General features: G+C 39.5%; 1 protein-coding gene across 2 annotated transcripts in view; it reads right to left on the minus strand.

Moving 5' to 3' along the window:
- Window positions 1-2,235, minus strand: part of LOC140941548 (atrial natriuretic peptide receptor 2-like) — a 54,596-nt gene extending 52,361 nt beyond the window's left edge. For both annotated transcript variants that reach the window (XM_073390561.1, XM_073390560.1), the window contains exon 1: window positions 2,041-2,235. The gene's annotated coding sequence lies outside the window, so the exon portion shown is untranslated. The remainder of the gene's footprint in view (window positions 1-2,040) is intronic.
- Window positions 2,236-6,000: the final 3,765 nt, after the last annotated feature.

Genomic DNA, 6,000 nt, shown 5'->3' on the forward strand with positions numbered 1-6,000 from the left:
TCAACGCCAAAGGAGGAACAACACTTTGCTGCAGTTTCAACAACACCCCCACCCCCCTGACAAAGGAAGTCAGTCAAAACATCTCTTTTTGGTCACAGATGAGCTATTGTAGCTTTCGGTATGGGTATGACACCTCATTTTTTTATTCCATCTTTCCAAGCTAAACCGGCTTAGAACTTAGAGATTATCAAGGTTTCACGATAGAGTCTTAATACATTTTTACCATATGGCCATCCTCTTCTTTTTCTCCGTTTACCGTCGTCCGACCGACCCAAATTTTTGCCATTTTCAAAAAAAAAAAATAAGGAACGACGTAGTTACACCATTTTTCACTTGAAATATTTCTTTTAATCTGAAAAATGAGCATAGTAAAATTCTCTCTTGGTAACAGCATAGAGAAAAACAGAAACAAAAACATGAACATTTTTCACAGTATATTGTACATTTCTATTTTAATCCAAATATGTGAATGTTAACTTTTAACGTCGTCCTGGGGTACCAGGGCCAACTATTCCGAGACTTCTTGTGATTTTTTTTTTAGGTTTTTTTTTTTTCAATCCGACCGACCCAATATTAGGAAACGCATTCGACGGTAAACGAAGAAAAAAAAGGGAGTGGCCTATGGATGAAAACATTTTGAGAACATGGTCAGGCAATGGTTTCGACTCCCTTTGGTCATAGCCTGCTCCAGGCGTTCTGATTGTGGAGCGTGGCGGCGTCGCTGTTTTTCCCGTCCCCACGATCTGAACGCCTGGACAGGCTACTTTCGGCATTGCTAAACTTCTTACCCACAATTCGCGTTCCTTTTGTTTTTGTTGCTGTTGGCGGTTTTGTTGTTTTTTGTTGATGATGTTGTTGTTTTTTTAGTTCATAGTGTTTCTCGACGTCTAGCGTGAATACATGTGAAACAGAGGACGTTTAAGAAGGTAGAAGTCGCTGGTAATCACGCAGTGAACACTGCAATCCTCACGGTTGTTCTTTCTCTTTCTTTGATAAATTTTTCACCTGTTCTAGTGTTTTGAATCGCACAAAATCGTCATCAAGATTATTTGCGTATTCACAATTACACTGCAAAACCATATATTTGTTTAGCCTTCAAAACAAAGAAGAGTCTTCTTCGTAGGAACTGGAATCAGTTTCAAAGGACCGACGAAACGACTGAAAAAAAAGCCTGGGTCAACACAGCCGTCTCTCCAGTCGCTCCTCACCGCTTGAGGCGTCTTCTGCGAAACGTCTCTAGCGGTAAGGAGCGAGGAGAGACACCTGTATTGGCTGGCTAACTGAAACACACTGGTCTCTACATAAACCTGTTTGCCCGACAATAAGGTATCCTCCGATCAGACGGACACCTCTGTGACGTAACCGTTCAAGGCGTTCGATCTGATTCCTCATACGTCGGTCTTCCCTGCCGCCCGGGTGTAATAATAATAGCCAGCCGGATCTACAATTTCATATTTGACTCTCTTTGTTCGGCCCCCTTTCGGCTCCCCGAGTAGAAGTGTGATCGTTAAAATGCTTTAAAGAGAAAAAAAAGAAAGAAATTTTCATTGACGCGTTGGTTAATTACCGGTTTGGTGAATTATCATAAATATAAGTCAACAAAACAAGCCAACTCCTGCTTGCTGATGAAATTGTTCAGTTTATTCTGTAAAAAAGATTAAAAGGATCAGGTTTTGTTTTCGCTGTGTTTTTTGTTGCTTATATTCTTACATTTATCTCCTGACGGATGAATAGCATTTTTATATTCGAAAAAATACTCGAAACATCCGATAGCGTTCGTTTAAAATTACTTTTCAGCAGTCAGCAGACAATGAAGGAAATGTTGTTCAACCTGCTGAAACAGAAGATAAGTGACGAATCCATGGATAAAACTACTGAAATATTTTTTGAACTTCCAATTAACAACAGCTCTTCTGATAAATATCGGAGAGAAGTGGAAAGAAAAGTGGGGATGTAAAATAATGATACGAGTGAAATAATTAGCGCCTTTGTGAGTATTGCATGCGCAATTCAAGACAAGGGCATCTGCGGATCACTTACCTTCAGATGATTTCCTTACGTACTTGTTGTCTTTGAATGAAGAAATATTTCTCGTCAATTTGCTGCGTCGATTATGGAGACCGCAGTGACGATGGGTGACTGAACTCAACTCGCTTTCCGTCACCTTGAACCACAAACCGGGCTGATGAACGTAAACGCGGAGCAAAACCGTACAAAGCAACAATCAATTTTCCGCTTTTCCTGACCGGAAAGAAATCGGATGAGTTGAATACCACGCAACCACCTGCCCTTATTTAAGAAAATTAAGAAGTACTGGACATCGGTTCAAATGCGAAACACAACCCTAGGCCGTCCCAAACTCAAATATCGTGCATTGATAAAATTTGACCAGCTTAAAAATAATAAAATAAAGCTACTTTCACTTAGTCAAGGAGTTAGTTTTATGCTTAAAATACAGGGGACGTTGGTTTTGGTTTTGATTTAGCGACAGCTTACCGTTTCGTTCTTTTTGCCACCGATTTGTTTTTTTGTTTGCTTTTTCTTCCCCTTTCAATCTATGATGCATTTGTTTATGATGTTGACTTGGAGAGGTTATGAATAAACTAAAACACAATAGGCTGGTTTTATCAAGTTAATTACTACCGTAAAAAGACTCTGAAAAGCTCGTTAACATTCAGATGTTTCTAGCACCAGTCTTTCCCACGAAAGTCTAGTGGGTTGGCAATCGAAACGTCTAAGACGCAGCTCTTAAAATTTTGGACTTTATTGCCTCAGTTAATAAGACAATTTCTATTGAAACTTATGCACCAATCCTCTCATTTATGAATAATCTGGCCATATCTGACACGTGGGATTTCACTGCTGGGAGACAGAAGCCGGGAAAAAGTGGAATATTTATTCACGTAATTAAATACCCGCAATAAGGATTTTAAGTATGTCAAGTATGAGCAACTGAACTGATTTAAAAGATCAATTGATACGAAGGACAAGACATCCTGTCTTTCTAGTCGGAATAATAGTCTGGCTCCGTCAACCTAACCTAAATGTTGATTTTCTGCATTACTGGTTATTTTTTATTCTTACATCCGGAACTTAATTTGTACACGACATGACTGTTAATTCACTATTATTGTACCTATTTTAGTTTCCTTTCTCGGATGTGTTTCCTATGGAAAAAATATTTTAAAAGTAAGTTATGATAATTAGAAAACGGGCAGCAGATTTCTAAAAATGTAAATATTTTAAAATAATATTAGACCTTAAGCTAAAACATCAATCGATAACTGAAATTTTGATAGCAATCGTCATCTCCATGTATGTTTTTTCCTCCTTCTCGGTCGTTGCGTGTCGACACTAAAAACGGCTGTGTAGCAGACTAGCTTCTCGGTTGCCTCTTATTTATTTACGGTATTCTGTTTATTACTCTTATTTATTTTTTCGGCGTACCTGTGTTTTATAATCTTTGCACACTTTTCTTTGAATTCTTTCCTCTGTGGTAGTGGCCAACTCGAAAGCTTTGCTCCTTTGGCCACTACGCACCTTTCCAAGAAAGTAATATATGAATCAATGTATAAACATGGAATGCAAATAAAATGAGCTTGAACTTAAATTTGCTTATAAGGGATGTCGCCTGGAAACAAATGTTAGCATTAGGCGGAGATACCCATACTCGAGTCGCTCTTTCAATATACGATTACATTTCCTTTTTCATGAGCGCTCACACACTTAATTGTAAAAAGCATAAGGCCAAGAACGAACCAAGTGGCAACGTAGTTAATTATGTAAAATGGTCGTGAAGCCGGTCAGACATCTTGCTGTTTCTCAAGACCACTCTCTTCCTCTCAGTAAGACTGCAAGTTCTGCTTTTTCCGCTCTAATTCCGAATACTGTCTACATCTCTAGTCAAAATATTCTTTCCCACATGGAAAATCTTATTCAAAATTAGGAACATGCAGTATATAAGGTTTAATGAGTGAGTCAGTATCGTTTCACATGAAAGATCAGATAGTACTATGCTTGCTTTCTTCACAAGAAAAACTTTATTTTTAATCGGATGTTTCCAGGTTGAAAAGTTCATCGACAGAGCGGTTTTCTAATGATAGTTCTCTGAATAATGGTGACAATTTGAAGTGTTTAAAACTACTTTATCACGAAAACAGGACAAAATGAATGACAGTTGTATCCGGAGCAGAGGCGGATCTTCAGTACTTCAAATGATTTATAGTAAAAATGTCTAGTCATTCACAGTAATAATCAATGAAACCTTCTTCCGCAGGTTTTCGATCCTTCTCGTTTTATTAACTGTCTATATAAACAAATCCGTTTATAATAAAGTAAAAACTGTTACATTTATAGAGACCGAAACCAAAAGCAATGGTGAACATCGAAATTAAAGGGCTTTGTCGTGTTAAGTGAAGGAAAGCAATTTTCTATACCTTAAAAAGTTCAGTTTGCAGATACAGTTTACAGTTTCTTCGTTTGTCTGTTGTTTTTAAGTAGGTGAGCGAAAAACTCCTTTGTGTGTCGACTGCTGTGTCAGGTGATACGCCAAAAAACCAGTCGTTAGTCTATAAAGGGGTCATGTCACGCTATATGCCATAAAAAAGACTCATCCATTCGTGAATTCGAAAAATAATGCTACGGGTTTGCGAGATATGCACTTCTTATCAAAAACTATATTTATTATAGGCACCGAAACGTTTTCCTGTCTTTTGTACGGATGGCAAGGATGAACATGGACTGAATCTTGGAAATGTTTATTTAGCCTGCGAGCAAGCTCTCCATTTGGGGGATATCGTGAAAAGTACACGCGCGAGAGGCACACGAGAGGAGACGCGACTGCTGGGGGCGGGGAAGAGAAAGGGAGAGCTTGCAACCATCTCTGGTAAAATTTCATTTCCACCTTGGAAACCACGGGACATTGTAAAGCGTGAAAATTGTCACCACAGACATGCCGCAAATTAGAAAACTGACAAGCGCCTGTCAAAGTTGGACAGCCGAGCGCGCGTAATTTATTTTCGGTTCAGACAAAATGGCGGACAATTTGAGTGAGTTGGATGATTGCATTTCTGATGTTCTGAAGAAGTTCCAGTTAGTCTCGCGCTTGCAGTTCAAACTCCGACAGGAACAAGTTATTGCTGTTAAAATTTTACTTTCTAATCGAGATGCTTTTGCAGTTCTTCCAACGGATTATGGAAAAAGTTTGATATTTCAGTGTTTCGTTGTCGCAAAAGAACTGCTCGAAGCGAAGAATGGCCAAGGCACTCCAACGTCTCCGTGTGCACTCGTTATTTGTCCTCTAACGAGTATAATCGAGGATCAAATAGTGGAGGCTATGTCGCTGGGTATAAGCTGTCATCGTGTCCAAGATATCAAAGAATTGGAACAAAGTGCTTTTCAACTTGTGTTCTCGGCGGAACGTGTTATGGAGAAAGATTTTAAGAACTTGCTAAAGGATTCTTCGTCAACATTACACAATAATGTTAGCATCATTGTTGTGGACGAGAGCCACACAGTTGAAACGTGGACTGGCAAAATAGGCTTGAACATTTCTTCTTCTTCTGTTTTGGGAACAGAGACAAGAAAGTTAAAAGCTTTCGAGACGCATTTGGCCAGCTTTCTATTTCGCGATCGCTGTGCAAACAAGGTAAAAAACTCCTCTCTCTTTTATGACATCGCGATCGCCGACATAACACGGGTTTTTTTCGAAAAGAGCATCGTGTTTCTACATTTCCCGCCAAAATTTAGGGCAGGCCGGCTAGGCCTGTTATCAATCAACTTTAATTTCCGGAACGTCATTTTTAAGCCAATGGTATTTCCCTTCGTCTGGGCGAAGTACAAATGAAAATTTGTAAGGGATGGTTGCAAGCTCTCCTTTCGCCGGCACCTCGCGGCTTTGCCACTCGCTCGCGCGTTCTCGCGCGGCTCGCTTCGCACGCCCAAATAGGAGAGCTTGCTCGCAGGCTAGGAAATGTTGGGCAAACTTTTTTCAAGCTTTTT

This window comes from Porites lutea, chromosome 6, assembly GCF_958299795.1.
Source record: "Porites lutea chromosome 6, jaPorLute2.1, whole genome shotgun sequence".
NCBI lineage: Eukaryota > Metazoa > Cnidaria > Anthozoa > Scleractinia > Poritidae > Porites > Porites lutea.